We start from the raw sequence: 17,280 nt of genomic DNA, 5'->3' as shown, positions 1-17,280 counted from the left end.
GTCTGATGTGAAGAGAAAAGAAAAGGCTTCAGGCTCTTTCCCTTAGAGACTGATGAACACTCATTTCCAGTTAATTTAATAGGGTATATGCTGAAAAAGGGACTCCTGTGTACAGTACATTGAACACAATCTCTTATATTTTCTCTGCTTAAGTGGATGGTCTGTTCTTGTGAGCCTCTGTCTTAGCAGACACTAAATATTATGTTTGTCAGATGAATGTACCTCTTCAGGAGCTCTGTTTGCAGGCACTGAGTGCACTTCAGGGGGCAGATGTTGATTCAGAATGCATACAGCAACCCTGCCTGGTTTGGGACAAATGGGAGAGGTGACCTGAGCCTCCAGTGAGGTAAACCAGCCAAATTTAGCTGATTTTGGTGCAGCAGCAGTGACTGTGGTCTCTGATGATGCATGCTAATTTCCTGTGCTTGCAAGATGGTGAGCAAGGTACAGGGAAGGGGGAAAGTTCTTAGAGGGGAATGGGGCATTTTACTGCATTTTACTGCAGTAAGTAATTACCAATTTAATTATTTCATATACTCTCTGCCTTTGATGGTTATCACCAACATACAAATACTCTGCAACAGCATAATTTCTCTGGCAGCAGCAAATAAAGAATCAAATGGTGATTGAAGCCATCAACCTTGTAATCTATGTCCCTGCTTCTTTTGTCAGGTTCCTTTGTGGAGCTCAGGTTTGTGTGGATCTCTCCCCTAAATCCACTGAGCAGAGTCAGGGCCACAAAGCAGACTGCTCTCTGTTCTTTTTGGAGCTTAAATGAAGGTTGGAAGAGTAATAGAATGTCCTGCATTGGAAAGGATCCACAAGGAGCGTTGTTAATCTATTTCATTGTAGCTGGGATGGTCAGGGCTGTAAAATGGTCCAGTGCTTAACTGCACTTTTATAACCCTGTACAGGAGACAGAGTGATGCCAGAAAGCCTCTGCATTTACCACTGCAGAGGAGGAGGAAGGAGACAGGCTCCTAAAAGTGCAGTATACCAGGGGAAGCTGCAGCAGCAGTATCTGTGCTAACACCAAGCTCTTCCCTCAAGTTCAGCCTAGGAGTCACCCTCCCTTTTTCCTGAAACTCAGACAATTCTACATTGGATCAAACACATGTGAGATGCCACCAGGCTGGTCTCTGACAGCTGGAACAGCTCCAAGGATACTATAGACTGCTTCAATCCTAGCAGATCTGAATTGCATGAGGAGGAACTGAGAGCTTGCCATTGTTACCCTCTGCAAATCAGGACTGCAGATGTCCTGTCCTGTTCACTGCTATCACTTCAATGTTCTCTTATCCTCCATTCTGTTTTCTCTTGATTTATTCTGCAGTCATGAGCATTTTCTTGCCACCTTTCTTCTCCCTGGATCAGGGCAGAATGTGGCCCCTGGCTTTCAATAGCCACCCTACCCCTCAGGATACCTGCTGTGCCTCACAGGCACTGTCCCTGTTATCCAGCTGGGACAGAACTTTGCCTCCAACCTGGAAAATGGAGGTGCCAGCAAAATGAGGAGCTGCTGTTCTTCTTCTCTCTAAATCCCATTCTTGGTCTCAGTGGTGATAAATCAGTGTTTAAAACACTTTAGCTTTTCATCATCCATTAGAGTAAACATCCGCTGCTCATCTGTTTTCCTTCTGCAGGATCATTGTCTTCACCATCGGAATTAATTGATTTCTTCGTGTTGGGTTGGGTTTCATAAGAAGACTAAATATTCCCAAGAGATGAAAGCATGAACTGAGTGGTGTGTGTGTGTGTGTGCAAAACAGATTTCCATCTAGATAAAGGCAAAGTGAGAGTTCAATACAGAGCTACTGTTATAGTCCTGGAGACACAGGAAAACCACAAAATTGCCCGATGTGCAATATGGGAACAGGTTGCTCAGAGAAGCTGTGGCTGCCTGACCTTTGGAATTGTTCAAAGTCAGGCTGGATGTCCCTGCCCATGGCCTAGATAATCTCAGAATGTCCCCTCCAACCCAAACCAGTCTGTAGTGATATGGGGCCTCTTAAGTAGGTACAGAAATATTTATTTTATAAATAAAGTAGAAATCCATGATGGAAATTAAATTGTTTGAGAGAGATCAGACAACAGACAACATAAATCTTAAGAAAACTGAGGAATTCTGGATGTCACTCATGCTCTCCCTTCTGAACCATGTTATCATCTGAATGTGTAAGAAAACAAAATCTACAACAAAATAAGCTTCAATCATAAGTCAGTGAAGCTGAGGGGTCAGCAGGTCTCTCAGTTCCTCTCATAATCAAAACCCATAAAGACAAGGAAAGTTCCATTTCTGTCCAGTAAAATGCCATTATTGTGTCTGACAATGACAGGTTTTGCATACACAGACACACAATGTACATGCACACGCATACAAAGCTGTTCCATAATAACAGGTTTTCTGGCTTGGTCTCAAAGCTGACATAAATAAGACCAGGAGCTTCTCTCCTGCTATTTTATGGACTGTGAATAAGATTGCACTTGTCCTGATGATCCTTCCATTTGGCCATCATTCCTAACCATCAGACAGAGTGCCCTCACAAAGAAAGGACACATCCATACCCAGGAGTCTGTCAGACGGAGTCAACACATCACTCCAAACATATCCACAGTGAACTAACACATATTTTTCTCCCTCGTTTAATTTAAAATAGTTTTTCTCTTTCCCTTCCATTTTCACCTGCTCCCTGGATGGAAATTGCACTGCTGGGAAGGCAGGGACACCAGCTGCTCTGTAGCTCTCCCCATTCATCTCTCTTAGGTCCTGAATCACTCAGGTGCTTTTGTGATGCTTTTTGTGATAAGCACCTGCTTGAATCCATCCTTGTTCAGTGAAACATTTAAAACTCATTGTAAGCCTCACTGACACCAAGCAGAGTTAAACACAGTTAATGCCATACTTAAAATTCAGCCCAGTTGTGTAGTGCTCTGCCAAATCATTATTTGGCACTGGATAGCAATGCAGGCCTAAGTGACCTCCAAAAGGCTGCTCATTATAGCTGTTTATAGCAGTTAGAGGCAAATGCTTTAAGGTGCAGTTAAGGAAATGTACCCAGCTTCAGGTCTTTGCCACTCACAAGCAAAAGCTCAAGGAAGCTGAGAGGAGGAGGTTCATTTTGTTCTCCAAATGTGACATAAACTCTGAGGAATAAATGCACAGAAATGCTGCTTTTAAAATATTGAGGTTAGCAATCAGTTCCAGCTGCCATAAAAGCCAGAAAATTTCCATATGCTTCATTTTAGCTGCCTAAAACCTAAACTCATGTTACAAAACCTGAAGGCAACTTAGGGATGCTTGCTTGTAGCTGCCTACCTACAATTTCCAACACTTGGAGATTCATCATCTAATAAAATTATTTGAGTGGAAACCATTCAGCGCCTCAGTTATGTTCCTGACTTTTCATGACCAGCTGAGATAACTCATCACTAACACACGCAGTGCATGTGCACATCAACACCAGCAGGCACAGCCCCCTTGGAGGGTGTGCAGTGGTTATTTATGCCAGAGAACAGGGACTGAGGAGTCCAAAGCTGTACCTACACCATCAAGAACACAAAGGCACTGAAACTGCCTGACCCTGCTCTACAGAAAATCTGTCTGAGCCATCTGCTCTCCAAGAGTTTGAGGACCAGTGCGCAACTGGAGTGGCAATGCCTAATGGGAGGTGTCTAATGGGCAGATGAAGAGAGCAAGCTAAACAGCTCAGTCTCTGACTATTAAAAGCTGGCTTTGGTTGGGCTGCCTGGCTGAACTGCCAAAAGTTCAGCTATTAGAGGGCTCAAGATGCTTATCTAAAAATAGGTTTAGGGTTTTTCGTCAAATTTCAACACTTTGGTTCTTTCTAACTCGCTATAAAATCTGGCTGATCTTTGGATCTGCCTGGAGCCCTGTGAAGATCAAACTAAGGCAATGAGAGCCACAGAAAAACAATAGATTTAATGATGGGAAGTATTCAAGCCTCTCTTTTATTTTCTCTTAGATGCAGCCCCTGGTACTGATCTCTAAAGGATCAGTATCTCTAAAGGATATCTCTAGAAAGGATTTCTTTAAATAATGTCAACCAGAAGCATCCAGAAGTTCTTTCAAAGTGCAAGGAATCTCTCAGGTCAGATATTAAATGGAAGAAGCAAGACCTCAGCACCAGCCATGCTGTCTGCAGGCAGAACCCCTCAGGTGCCACTTTTTCCTGCTCTTGAAGGAATTTATGCCTTGAAAGAGCTCCATTGGAGCACAGCTCCTCTGCCTAGCAGTACACTCACCATGAGCTCAGCAGAGGTGACTCTGCACCGTTTCCCTTGTTCACAATATCTGCTGAGATGTTTATATTTGGCTCTGCCTGTGTGTGAAACCCCTCCCCAGCCAGGACCCTGCAAAGAGCCTTGCTGCAAAGCATCGGTGGAACTCCAAACTGGTGAAGATGAGTGGTGAGACAGGAGGCACAACCTCCACAGGAGGGAAATGATGGCAACACAGCTTGTGAAGAGCAGCAGACGCCACCCTGCTCACCCAGAGCTTGCCAAAGAGCTAGTTTGTTTGAGTTCCCTCCACTGCCTTTTTCCACGTACGTGATTGCTCATGCACACAAAGCCAATGAGTGACTGCACGGGGATAAACACACACATGCTCCCACCCAACCACACTCTGCTCCTTCTGCCAGCTGGAAAAGGAGGGCTGGAGTGTTTCTTGTTTTCCCCCTTTCTTACCCCCACAGAAAAGTCTGGGATACCAAACAACAACCTGTACAGAGAAGATAGAGCGGTTTAAAATGGACAAAAATGCCTGAAACAATCTCATTGCTTTGCCCAGGAGGAGCTGCTATTTCACTTCGATGCCTGCTGAAGTGGATGTCTCCCTTAGTCTCAGCAGTGATTTTCGTTCCTTAATTAATCAATTACACATGTAACTGTGGTCCATTAGCAAGGCAGATGACTGTCTTCAGATGCTGATTACTGGTTTCGGAAGAGCCCAAAAATATTTCAGTAGGATGAATAAATTTCCTCTATGAGGTTTTAATGGGACCATTTAGCTTTTTTTTCTTTTTTTAAAAAACAAGAACTGAAATGGGTGTAATAAACCAACTCCACCTACATGATGCACAGGGGAAAAACAACAGGCCCCAGTTTTAGACCCTGTCTGCACTTAATTGTACTTGGAAGAGTATATAATGGAGGACTAATGGTACCTATGTGTTTAGCTCACTTAGCAGTGCAGAGGGGATGATTTCCTATACACAGTGTAGCACTTTGATTGGCTGTTTTATAAGATAATGATCAGGACACATACATTAGTAATAGACTGCCATGGCTAGTATGTCCTGAGTTATAAACCCCAGCTGGTCATGGTCATAATTATTAATAATAACAGTAATCTGCATTTCTAAATCATATCTGACCCCAAGAGCTACTGTTTATATAATATACACATTGCAGTAAGTCTAAGTTCATAATTGTATAAATACAGGGGTATTATTTCAGTATGGGGACACATTTTCAAAGAAGAAAGGATTCAGTTCTGTGAGTAACTCAGTAACACAAAATTACAGCCAGGATTTCAGTACTTAATTTTATGACATCTTCCCATAGTATGCACATTGTGCCTGTTCATTTCATTAATCCCCTATTGACAAGAAGAGCACAGGACTTTGATTTTAAATCTCATCTGAGAGTCTGAAAGCCTCTCCTCTCTAGCAGCTGCTTGCCCTTGGGTCACTGCTACTATTATATGATGATTTATATTTACATATTCTGCTTGGAGGTTGCATTGTATTTTCTTGCTCCTGTTTTTCTTCCTGACACTGAGGATAAAACCAGCAATCGACATGGGACATCAGCAAGGCCTCACAGCTGGCCCCATCCCCATTACCTTCAGCCTTTCCTAATGTTTCACTGATTATTTTCCAAAACGAGAGGCTTAAGCTGTGAAATTCCTGAAAAATTAGTTCTGAGCTCAAGCGCTAAAAATACACATTTCATGTAATGCTGGAAAGGAGACAGGGTGATCCCCACTCTATGTTTGCCAAAGCATCTCTGAAATCCAAATAAATTAAACTTCTTATTCAATCAGTGTTGCCAAGTGGATGGGTACAAGCAGCTCCAGTGGTGAACAAGTAAATTGGCTGTATTCTGGGATTTATTCTGGTAGGCTTTTTACTTGGAAGGGAAGCATCACAGCCTTTTATTCCTGCTGGGCCAGTGTCCTCCATCCCCCCTGGACACATCTGCAGAACTCCTGGTGCTGTCCAAAGCTTTGGAGTCAACCGGGCTTTGGCTCCTTTTTCCTTTAAGGATATTTAGATTCGACTCAGGAGTCAGAAGTCAGGAATACATGGATAAAACATCCCCAAAGCTGGGATAAAGGCAGTAAGGAGCAATTTGCATTGTAAAGAAGTTTTATAAGTATGCAGCCTATTAATAACTGCCTCCACTTGTGACAAATGTCACTGGGCTGATTTGAGCTGCTTTGGAGGCGGCACAGATACAATTATCCATCACCCCGGAAGATGCTCTCCAGAAATTATTCACATTTGAAGGGTGTTGGGATGGGGATTTCTTTTCTTTTGTTTACCTGATGAGCAATTTCAACCCAAAGGTCCTGCTTTTTAAAGGTTTCAGACTCAGGGTTACTTCTGCAGGGCATTTACATCTCCCCAACCCATCAGCTCTGTTGTGCTTTGTGTTGCACAATGTTGAAAGCAAAACATGAAAAGAATTAGAAATCAGTGGAGAAGATTTGGGCATTTGGGCAGCTGTGATGGCCAAGGAAAAGGTTGCTGTGGCACCTGGAAAGACAGGAGTCTGTGAGCCTTCTTCAGAGAAAAGTTTTGCAATTACCTGGCCCTCATCATAGTTTGACACTTCTGAGCTATCTTCTACAGAAGAAGTGCTCTGACTGAACCCAAGGCATTTGGAGGAGAAAACAAACTCCCACACAGGCAGAAAAATTGCTGTAATTCACCTGGTGAAGTCACTCTCAGCAAAAAGCCCATGAAACAGATCCTATTACCCTGTCCTTGAGTTGGGAACAAGGGGATCAGAACTGGTCACATCTCTGGATGTGGCTGTATGTGGGAGCTGTCAGTCCTCAACACTGCATGAATCACTAAAGTCAGGCAGCAAAAATCAGCAGTGAACATTTCAGCTCCCTCCATCTGTCCCTGCAGATGCACTGCAGAGCTCCATCTCCTGCCATCTCCCAGGGGCTGACTCTGCTCATCCCCAGTCCCATCCTGCAGCACGCTGGGGTCTTGCTGGAATCAATGAACTTGGTTCTTTGCAGGAATTGGCTTCCAAACAAGGTGTTGTGCCAAGTGACCTCACACCCATCCCAGTCCAAGCAGGGACCTTAGGCCAGGGGAATGGTTTGGTGTCCAGGGACAAAGGCACCAGTTCCTCACTGACACCCCGCCCTCCACACCTCTCAGCAGGTCAAGAGACAGCAATGGCACAGTTACCATCACCTTCACATTTCTGTTTTGTTACCTCCAGTACAAATATCAATTACACTGTCTGACAAGGAGAAAATGAAATTGCAAAGTGTTAGGCTGCAGGTATTTAGGCCAATGATTGGGGCTGTCTTTAAAACACTGTCATGACACCATCCTGGATGGATAAGAGAGAGATGGGGTATTGTGTGCATTCCTACACTTTGAATTTAAATTAAAATTCGCTGTGATTTAAGATGTTATCTCCTTTGAAGGTCTATACTTTCCTTGGAGAGAATAATTATTCTCAGCTAATAATGTGAGTTGCTAGGCTAGTGATTAGTATATTTGCAACAGGGTAAATTTGCTTCTTATTGATGAAGACTCAGGTGTGTTATTTACTGTCTGATAATTTCAATCTGGAATTAATCTTTGGCTTTGAAGGACACCTATTCTTGAAAGCTCATCATCCCCTTGCCCTGCTTTTGCTTATGTCTTCAGTTTTGAAGGTACATTTTTCTTCATGATTTGCAGAAGTCATTACCAAATGCTTGGAAGTCCACCAGGCAGGTTACCTAGATAATTTCTTTTATGAATAGTAATAACAACATCAATAAATAAAGCTAAATCACGCCCAGAGGAAAACAAAGTAGTCAATTGTGAGTTGTGCTTGCAAAGATTGGTAGTAAGAAGGTAGCAAGGACATAAAATAAGCAGGCAGCATTATCCCCCATGTCCCATTTTGAAACCAAATTAATCAGGCCACCATCCAAGGACTTCACTCATAAATGTGATGCCACAAAACACATTCTTGTTACAGAGTCAAAGGGGAACACAAGAAATAATAGCTCAGGGCTATGACCACTGAGTAGTTCAGGAGAGAAAATTTTAGTGCTTTATTCCTTAATGAGCACAAGGGCAGACATCAAACTAGACCAGGATCCCTAGGTGCAAACAGAAAGATGGAGATTGTCCTCCACACTGGTTTAGTGCCTTGTGCAGTTATTCAAGAGCCTATTGAGAGCAGGGTCACTGCACTGGAAATGTCTGTGGGACAAATATTTCACCTCGTGCTCATTCCTTGTCATGCAGGAGGAAGCCCTGGCTGAGTAATGCTCAGCCCTCACTCACCCCTGCCATTATCTCACAGACTGGGGGAACTCATTCCCAATGATTATGTTTCTGATGAGGGAATTCCCAGGACTACAGTGGCTGAACACATTGGATTTACATAATTGTTGAATTTGCAGGCAACCCCAACAAAGGAAGCGATGAGAATCTTGACTCTGCGTTTCAGAAGGCTGATTTATTGTTTTATTATATATATTATATTAAAAGAAAAGTATATATTAAAATTTACTAAAAGAATAGAGAAAGGATTTCATCAGAAGGCAGGCTAAGAATAGAATGGAAGATAATAAAATCTTGTGACTGACTAGAGTCCAAGACAGCTGGACTGTGATTGGGCATTAATTACAAACAACAACATGAGACCAATCACAGATGCACCTGTTGCATTCCACAGCAGCAGATAATCATTGTTCACGTTTTGTTCCTGAGGCCTCCAGCTTCTCAGGAGAAAACATCCTAATGAAAGGATTTTTTCATAAAATACGTCTGTGACACATAATCTTGCTTAAAAATCAGCATTTCATTTGCATCATGTCACCAGATTCCAACTGCATCAAGCAAGGGAGGGCGCCTGGGGAAGTCACACCTGAAGAGAAAAAAGAAAGCCCAGAGAGAAAAGGAGACAGAAGGTGATTTCCCCAGATCTTTCTGTGCTGTGAGACACCTCAGAGATCTAGTTCAGGAAGTCATCTCCTCCTAAAGTGAGAAGGAGCTGTCAGCTTTCCAGTGAGCCACACCACCACCCCAATTCTCATTCAGAGAACTTGCCATCCACCCCTCCACGAGCCTGGGGCTTGCACACACAGCAGAGACCTGGGCTGAGTCCTTTGCACCCTGACCAGTGTGGGACTGGGAGAGGACTGGATGGGGCTTTAAACAACCTACTCTTGTGGGAGGTACCCCTGTTACCATGAGATAATGGTCAGAAAAGGGTTTGGGTTTGAATTTGGCGCATTTTTTGTGTTGGATTTTAACATTCCCCTGCTTAGTTTTCCCATCTAGATTTCCTCTTCTTTATGAAATCCTCCTGTCTCTAAAGCCTATCAAGGCAATATTTCCTCCCCAGTGGACACTGGAATGTTGCAATAATCATGTTCATGATTTAGGGATACACTTAACTTCAGCCTTGAACTCTTCTGTGGTTGATGTGGCCTTCACCCACTCTTTTTTTCTCTTTAACAAGATTTTCTTCCCACAAGTTTTATACTGAACCTTGACCTGAGGAGACAGGGAAAATGGTTATTTGGGAGCAAATGTGTAGCATTTACAAGGAAAAGCTGCTTTAAGTGACCTGGAGGAAGGGCATTCTGCAATACCAGATATAAATGTCAGCAAGGACATGGGATAATAATGGCACTCAAACCCAAAACCTCAGAAAATCTGTCTGAGAAGGTCTCTCAAGCCCCTAAAGTCAGGGTCATCCCACACAGAGCAAGAGATCTGTCCCAGAGACCCACACAAAGGTGACACTATTCCTGTCCTCTTCCAGGTGGGATGCAAAAGGGGACAGAGTAACTTAGCAGGGTCCCACAGCTGTGCCAAGCCAGGACTTGTCAGAACTCCTTATGGCCTCTTTGGATAGGGTCAAAAGAGGGCTGTAAATAGTTGTTCTGAAATATTTATAGGCCTAAGGGCTCAGTACGAGGCCGGTTCCTTCAGAGCAGTTTGTTGTTCAAGGGTCTAAGGGAAGGAACAGGGTTCCTGGGAAGATTTCAAAGCCCTTATCCTGAATAAGAAAGGATGAAAGAGCTGAGTTTATCATTCTAAGATGTGTTTTGAAGGGCTGAGCACAATATTCTTTTCCCATTCTGAAGCAGGCGATTTCAAGGCTAAGAAAGGGAGAAAGGACTCCCCCTGGAGAAATCTTACAAACTTCTTCTGAAACCCCAGGACAGGAGTGGATCCTGCTCCTGTGCTGCCCATGGCTCCACTGCTGGACAGCATGCAGCCCTGGGAAGTCACAAACTCCCTGGAGTGTGCCTTTGCTGTGCCAGGGTAACAAAATCAAGGAGTGAAGCCACTTGAGATCTGGTTTTGGTTTCCTTGCTATTAGCTCTGCTTGTATTTAATGAGTAGCTCTTTTGTTTATTTTCTATAGAGAAGGAAAAACTTTGCAGGGAATTCTAAACTTGTGGTTCTCAGAGGGAAAACATCAACACAAAATCCACACAAAATGGTTGGACCTCAGCTGTATCCAGATGTGGTGGGAGTGAGCTCCTAAGGCTGGGGTAAAGCCCTGCTTGAGAGGATCACAAGCCTCAGGCTGGGCTCTGTGGGTTCTGGAGGCTGTGGGCAGGACAACTGCAATGTTGATTTTACTTGGTTAATTCCCAGCAGGATCAGAATTCTGATCTGAGTCATCCGTATAGGGAAAGCATCAAGGGTTTGTGGCCTCAGGCTGTTTTTTGAGGTGATAAGCAAAGCACTTAGAAATACCTGTGTTGTCCCCTGCCTTACATTCCTCACACAGAGGTGTGGGAGGGGTTCACCAAACCCCTCTGTGGCGAGAATTCTCCTTTTCATAGCCCAAATTTTAACTGCAGAAAATTCTGCCTTCTGGAGAAGGACGAACTTACGAGACAATGTTGGTGACACCTTGTCATGATCAGCTGGGCTGGAGACCTTGTGCACAAAGCCCATCCCTGCAGCACCTCAGCAGGCTGCCCCAGGAGGCACCACTGCTGCAGCCCTGCAGGTAAAGCACTGCCCAGGCCACAGCTTTTCTCCCCTACCTGCAGTCTCTCCACATTACTACAAGGAATCTACATCTCCCCTGGAGAACACTCAGGATGTGCAGGCTGAGAAAGCTTGAAAACCATTGCACCAGCCCACTGAAGCAGAAATCCTTATTTTCTCCCCCATAATTACATTTGCTTTGCTTCAGCTTTGCAAAACTTGCGTTCCAAGAGCTTTGGCATTAGTCAGAGCTGTTTGTTCCCTAAACTTTTGAGTCACTGCTTTTTTCTGTTACCTGCTTTTCCCTGTTTTCGCTGATGGTCAGAGCCCTGTGAGCTGTGGCTGATGGCAGCACCTTGTCTGTCTGATGGGGGTCCTGGGCACAGCCTCCAGCAGTCACTGGTGAGCAGAGACCAGGCAATGTCGTGGGCAACTGCTGCCATCTCCTGGTCTTCCAATCCCTCAAAAAGCTCGGGCATCATCAGTACGGTCAAGTGCAATAATTTAGTTTTACATATAAGTGCATACGTGTGCATATATGCGTATGCACATATATGTATATAAACATACATATATGCATATGTATATATGCACACATATTTTTGTAGGTGAAAAAAGAAGTAACAATAAATTTAAATTTGACTTTTATTATTTTCAAATAGTACTATGTGGGTTAGTGCAGTAATAAGTCTGTACACTTAAAATGTTAAAAATTGTATATAATCCCCCTAACTGTTTGCATTGGCCATGGTAGCTGAAGGTTCTGCAGCTAATTCTCCTTGCTCACTGAGAATGGTAAAAAAATATTTTAATAGGATTTTTTCTGGTTCATAGTCACCTCCTCACAAAAAAAAAAAAAAAAAAAAAAAAAAAAAAAAAAAAACCAAAAAAACTCAAAAAAAAAAAAACCAAAAAAGGTTTGATAAGGACAGACTCCCTCAGTATCAGACCCAAAATCATTCCATGGTTTGTGCATTGGCAGGCTGCTCAGTTTCCCTTCCACAAGGACCTGGCCAAGTTTTGCCCTTCCCTTGTCTTTTCAACAAATGTGAACTCAGATTGCCAAGTTTATTCTCTATTTTTAAAGTCCCCAGATTAGGATCTGAGATACAGGAGCACTGATTTGCCATCTTACCATAACCTGACTCAAATCACATTTCTAATATGAAATCACTTCACCATTCAGAATCATCACTCACACCTATTTCTGGATTTATTTTGTGGCTGCTAGGAATGCCATCATCCCCAGCCTTCTTCCTCCACCAGGTAACCTTCTGTGACAGCTTGGATGAACCTGCACATCCAGGGAATCTGGGTCATTTCTTAGTAGCAACGAGAATCTGTGCCAGAAAATCCACATGATGATGGTCAGGGCAGGAACATCAATGTGGAAAAGCAGGAACACAGATTTGCAAAGGTTTTCTTACCAACCAGCCCATCCTATGTGATCTCAGGCAGATGTGTCATGTAATCCTGCTTTTAAATTCCCTGTGCCCTACTTTAAAATTAGTCAGGGGTTTTTCTGCACTGTTTTTGTCAGCAACCCTCTCTGAACACTCAAATATGGGATTTTTCTGCTTACTGAGACTTCAGCCTTATGCAGAATGTCAACCAGCCTGGAGTAAGAACAACTCAAAAAACACCTGCAAGGCTTTCAGTGCAAATCTCTGACCTTTATCTAAGAACTCACTTTGTAGAAAATCCTTTCTGATGGTGTTTGCTGATGCAGGTTTTCCTTCAGGCTGACCACGCAGAAGGGCTTAGGGGGGGTTGGCTCCATAGCTCTGAACTCTGCAGCTGGACAGGAGCATTGCAAAATTCACAGCTGGCAGCTCCCACCTGAGAGCAGTCCTTAGTGATGCCCACCTGATGCCAGCCCTTACTGATTCCCCCCTGAGACCAGCCCTTACTGATTCCCACCTGAGACCAGTCCTTACCTGTTCCTACCTGAGAGCAGTCCTCAATGATTCCCACCTGATGCCAGCCCTTACCAACCCCATTCTGCTGCTGGCTCTGAATCAGCCAGTGAAACCCCAGCCCAGACAGGTCCAATGGGACCCAGCTGAAGGAAAATTCTGGTTCCATCCCCTGGTGATGGAAATACCTTCATGGTTTCTTTATTACATTTCCAATCTCTCTGGCTCTTTATTTCTCATTTTAATATTACCTTTAGCATGTTGCAGTGGATGTGATGAGAGGACGAGTCCCTGACTTACCCAACAACTTTTCAGCACTTAAATTTCTTAACATCAAGTCAGAGCTGACTCAAATCAAAACCCTTCAGTGGGCCTAGGACAAGTGAGATTACTGCATTTAATGTTTTTTACATAAAGAAACTCTTGCATAAGCCCATAGTCTGGCAGCCAGCCTCCACTGCTTGTGCCAGGAGCTCTTTCCCTGTGCAGTTGCTGCTGTCTGTATCATTGCTCTGAGAGCATGGCCTGGACAGTTAGATGGATACAAAGAGCTGCAAACAGAAAGAAAGAGCTCACATCCCCAGAAATGCATCTGAGAAGGGAATTTACTGTGGTCAAAGGGTGTGCCAAGCCTCAAAAGCATTGCTTCTTCTTTGGGGAGGCATTCCTGTCACAAAGCAGAGTTTGGCTTTTTGGTCTTGCACAGCATTTGAAGATATTTTGTGCTTCCTCCTATCAGAAGATGTCTCAGGGTAAAGATTTTCTCGTGTCCTGTGTTTGGTAGTGCATGGTGTGAAAGGATTGTGATAGAAGGCAGACTTAATTGAGTTGGGATTGTATGAAAGGAGGAGGATGAACAAGTAGCAAACATCAAAGAAAGCCCCTACAGTGTCAGGGTACAAAGTTACCCAGTAGAGCCCTTGTGAAAAGGCTCAAAATGTTCATTAAACACAAACACTACAAGAGCCATTCTTTTTCTTCCAGCCTTTTAATGTGACAGAGAGAACAAAAACAAATCCATTGGAACAGCTGCAATTTCCAGTGACGACCAGACACAGATCAAATAAAAAAAATAAAAGAAGGTTTAAAATGAAGAAAAGGAACCAAGGGACTGGAATTGGCTATTTCACACACAGAGTTGACAGAACATCTAAATGAAACTTTCCATTAAAGCACGACACCAGGTGTTATTTACAGTGGAACTTGCAGCGTGTGTACATTTATACAGCACTAGCATCACATACAGCAAAGAAATTAATTTCATTTTGTTTCCTTCAGAGTTCCCAGGCTTGATTCTTCCTAAAAGGAGCATTTGCTAATATAAGGGTGAGAAACTGAGGGAGAAACTTAATGCAAAATAAAATACATAGGGCTCAAATCTACAAAATAAACCTAAAAATACCTTCTCAGGTTTTGTGACTCCTTTGGAAAGTCAAAGGACATGAGCAGGGAATATAAAAGGACTCCTTAAGAGCATCAGAGAATACTCTGCTGTTGGAGGTCTCAAAGCAGGACCTGGAAGGGACCTGGAATCTGCAGATGGATGCAGATGAGCTGATGCTCAGCTCCATGCAGTCCTGCTCTGTGCCCTTGTGTGAAGGCAGCCTTGGGGCTGGACCACTCCCAGGCTTGGGGAGCATCCCTCAGTGCCCCTCCAGCATCACTGAAGGACTTCAGGATGCCTGAGCACTTCCCAGAGTGCAGAACCTCTGCCACTGGATGTGGGTTTTCCAAGACTGACCCTCCTCATAATCCAAAAGATCCCATACACCACCATTTGTGAGTCCCACAGCATTTCAAGGAATTTCAGAGTGATGTTGATATGGGCAAGGAGGGGCTCACCCCACCCAGCACAAGCTGCAGCCACCACCTCTGGGATGTAGCAGAGCCAAAGGCAGCAACAGGAGCTGTCCTCCACAGCTGGAGTAAATAAATCACAATACCACAACCTGGTAAATCAACAGGGAACACAAGGAGGCAGAACTCTTATTGTAACACCACTGGTCTTTAATAATAATAATATCAACAGTGCTTGGTGTTCCTATAAAAGCAGTGTCTGCATGCTCAGAAATTCAGCAGTGGATCTCTCCCAGCTGAAATCACAAAGCCACAGCAGGCCAGTTTGGGTTCCCTAAATTCACCTTCCCCACGCCACAGTGTCCCTGGCTAAGTGGCTGTCCTGCTGTGCCACACTGCATGAGGAGATCCAGCTACCCTCTAGAAGAGATCTTTGGGATTTAAGGCAAGCCCCCTGCCTTGGTCCTTGCTCTGTGTCCCTGCTGCAGTGAAGTTCACAAATCCATGGAGATGGCGCTGTGCAGAGACCATCAGGGGAGCTGTGGTCAGCAGGTTTCTGTGTGGATGGTCCAGTGTATCCCAGACAGAGACAGTCGCTGTGACAGACGTGGGCAGGGGAACTGAGGGAGATGTGCTGGCCCTTGAACAGCAGGGGCAAGGCTGATTTTACAGCAGAAATTAAGCTGAGCCATCAGAGGAGGTGCCTGAGGAGAAATCTTCCCTTGAGGCTCAAGGATCCATGACTGAGGCTAAGCCTAGCAGATGGCCAAGGCCTGAAACTGAGCCCAAAACAAACCCCAGCCCGTGAAGAGGAGGCTGCACCCAGCTGCTGTTCTGCCCTGGAGAGAGCAGTGTGACATCTACACTGATTTACACCATGACAAAGACAGCAAATAAGCACATTGGGAATATTGCCTGAGCCTGTCCCCACTGAACTGGGTGGGATATGCCAGCCCAGGTGTCACAAATGCAATGCCTGAGCTGGAGCTGCTGCCCCGGATCTGTCTGTCCCTGAAGGAGCAGGACTGTCCAGGACAAGCCGTCTCCAGGCTCCCACACATTCCCTCTGCCTTTCAGCTGAGAACCATGGCAATCCATTCAGTCCCACCCTAGGTGTGTCTCTGCTATGTGATGGGAGCTCTCCTCAGCTTTTCCTTTCTTCCTTCTCTGCTCACTGTTGTCCTTTATCTCAGGACAACAATCCTTTATCTCTGTGTGTTTGCTCTCTCCTGTTGGTCACAAACTCCCAGGGGTAGGAGCCTTGTCCCAACACATCCAATATCCCTTTAGCACTTAAGTGACTGACCCATGGATTTTAGAATTTCCAGGTGACACTGACAATGAGATCCCATTACTCTTTACCTCGTCCCAGCTGGTCTGTGGGGTAAGGTTTAGCAGCCTGTGAAAGAGCCATTTTGTAAGGAGGAAGGGTTTCTAATATTGGATAATATTTCCTAATATTACCTTGCCATTTCTATCTCCTCATGATTTCAATTTCTTCCTTCTCTGGAAATTAACAGGGAAGTTTTGCAAAAGAAATTATTTCATTAATGCCACTGCAAAATGTCAAGGAAGAACACAAACAGGTTTGCTGTGAGCTTTGGGTGACATGTAAATAGGAATGTTATGCAAAATAAATATTTAGACAAATAGGTTCTAGTTTCTCAGAGCTGCACAAATGAATAATCCAGAAAATGAAACAAAATTTCTCCCCCTCTGTCCAGTTGCAATGTGGCAATTGGCAAGCACAGCCCAACAAAATGGATGAAGCCTAAAGGTCATGGTGACCTTTTGTGTTAAAATACATATTTAAACTGTTTCTCATCATGCAAAAGGACCAGATATTCTTAGAGAGAAAAAAACCACATTCTGGGCTGTGATTCTGAACAGAAGCTATGAACTGCTGCCGAAGGACATAATTACATTCACTCCTACCTTAGAGAAGGAACCTTGCTGTTTTGAAGACAAATAAAATAAATAATAATAAAAAAAGCCTAAGCTACCCATAAAATGAAGAAATGATGCATAATAAGCTCAGTTATTATAACAGCTTGTGATTTCATCAACTTCATAAACGTCAGAATAAAGGTCAAAACTCTCAAACAGCCCATTGTAGCCTAGCTGATCCACGAGTGCTTATCCCTGATTGACACAATGATAAAAGTGATGCTCATTAGAGGCCTTTGCCTCATTGGCAAGGATTTGCTGCTTGTGATCTGACCCTGCTGTGTCCTTCAGCAGCGCCACGCTGAGTCCCACAGCTGCAGCTTGGGCTAAGTGCAAGGGGCTGTGCCTGTGCAGCCAAAGGCAGGGCTGTGAGACATCACTCCTGCAGG

This window comes from Melospiza georgiana, chromosome 13, assembly GCF_028018845.1.
Source record: "Melospiza georgiana isolate bMelGeo1 chromosome 13, bMelGeo1.pri, whole genome shotgun sequence".
Taxonomy (NCBI): domain Eukaryota; kingdom Metazoa; phylum Chordata; class Aves; order Passeriformes; family Passerellidae; genus Melospiza; species Melospiza georgiana.
Note: the sequence above shows the minus strand (reverse complement) of the source record.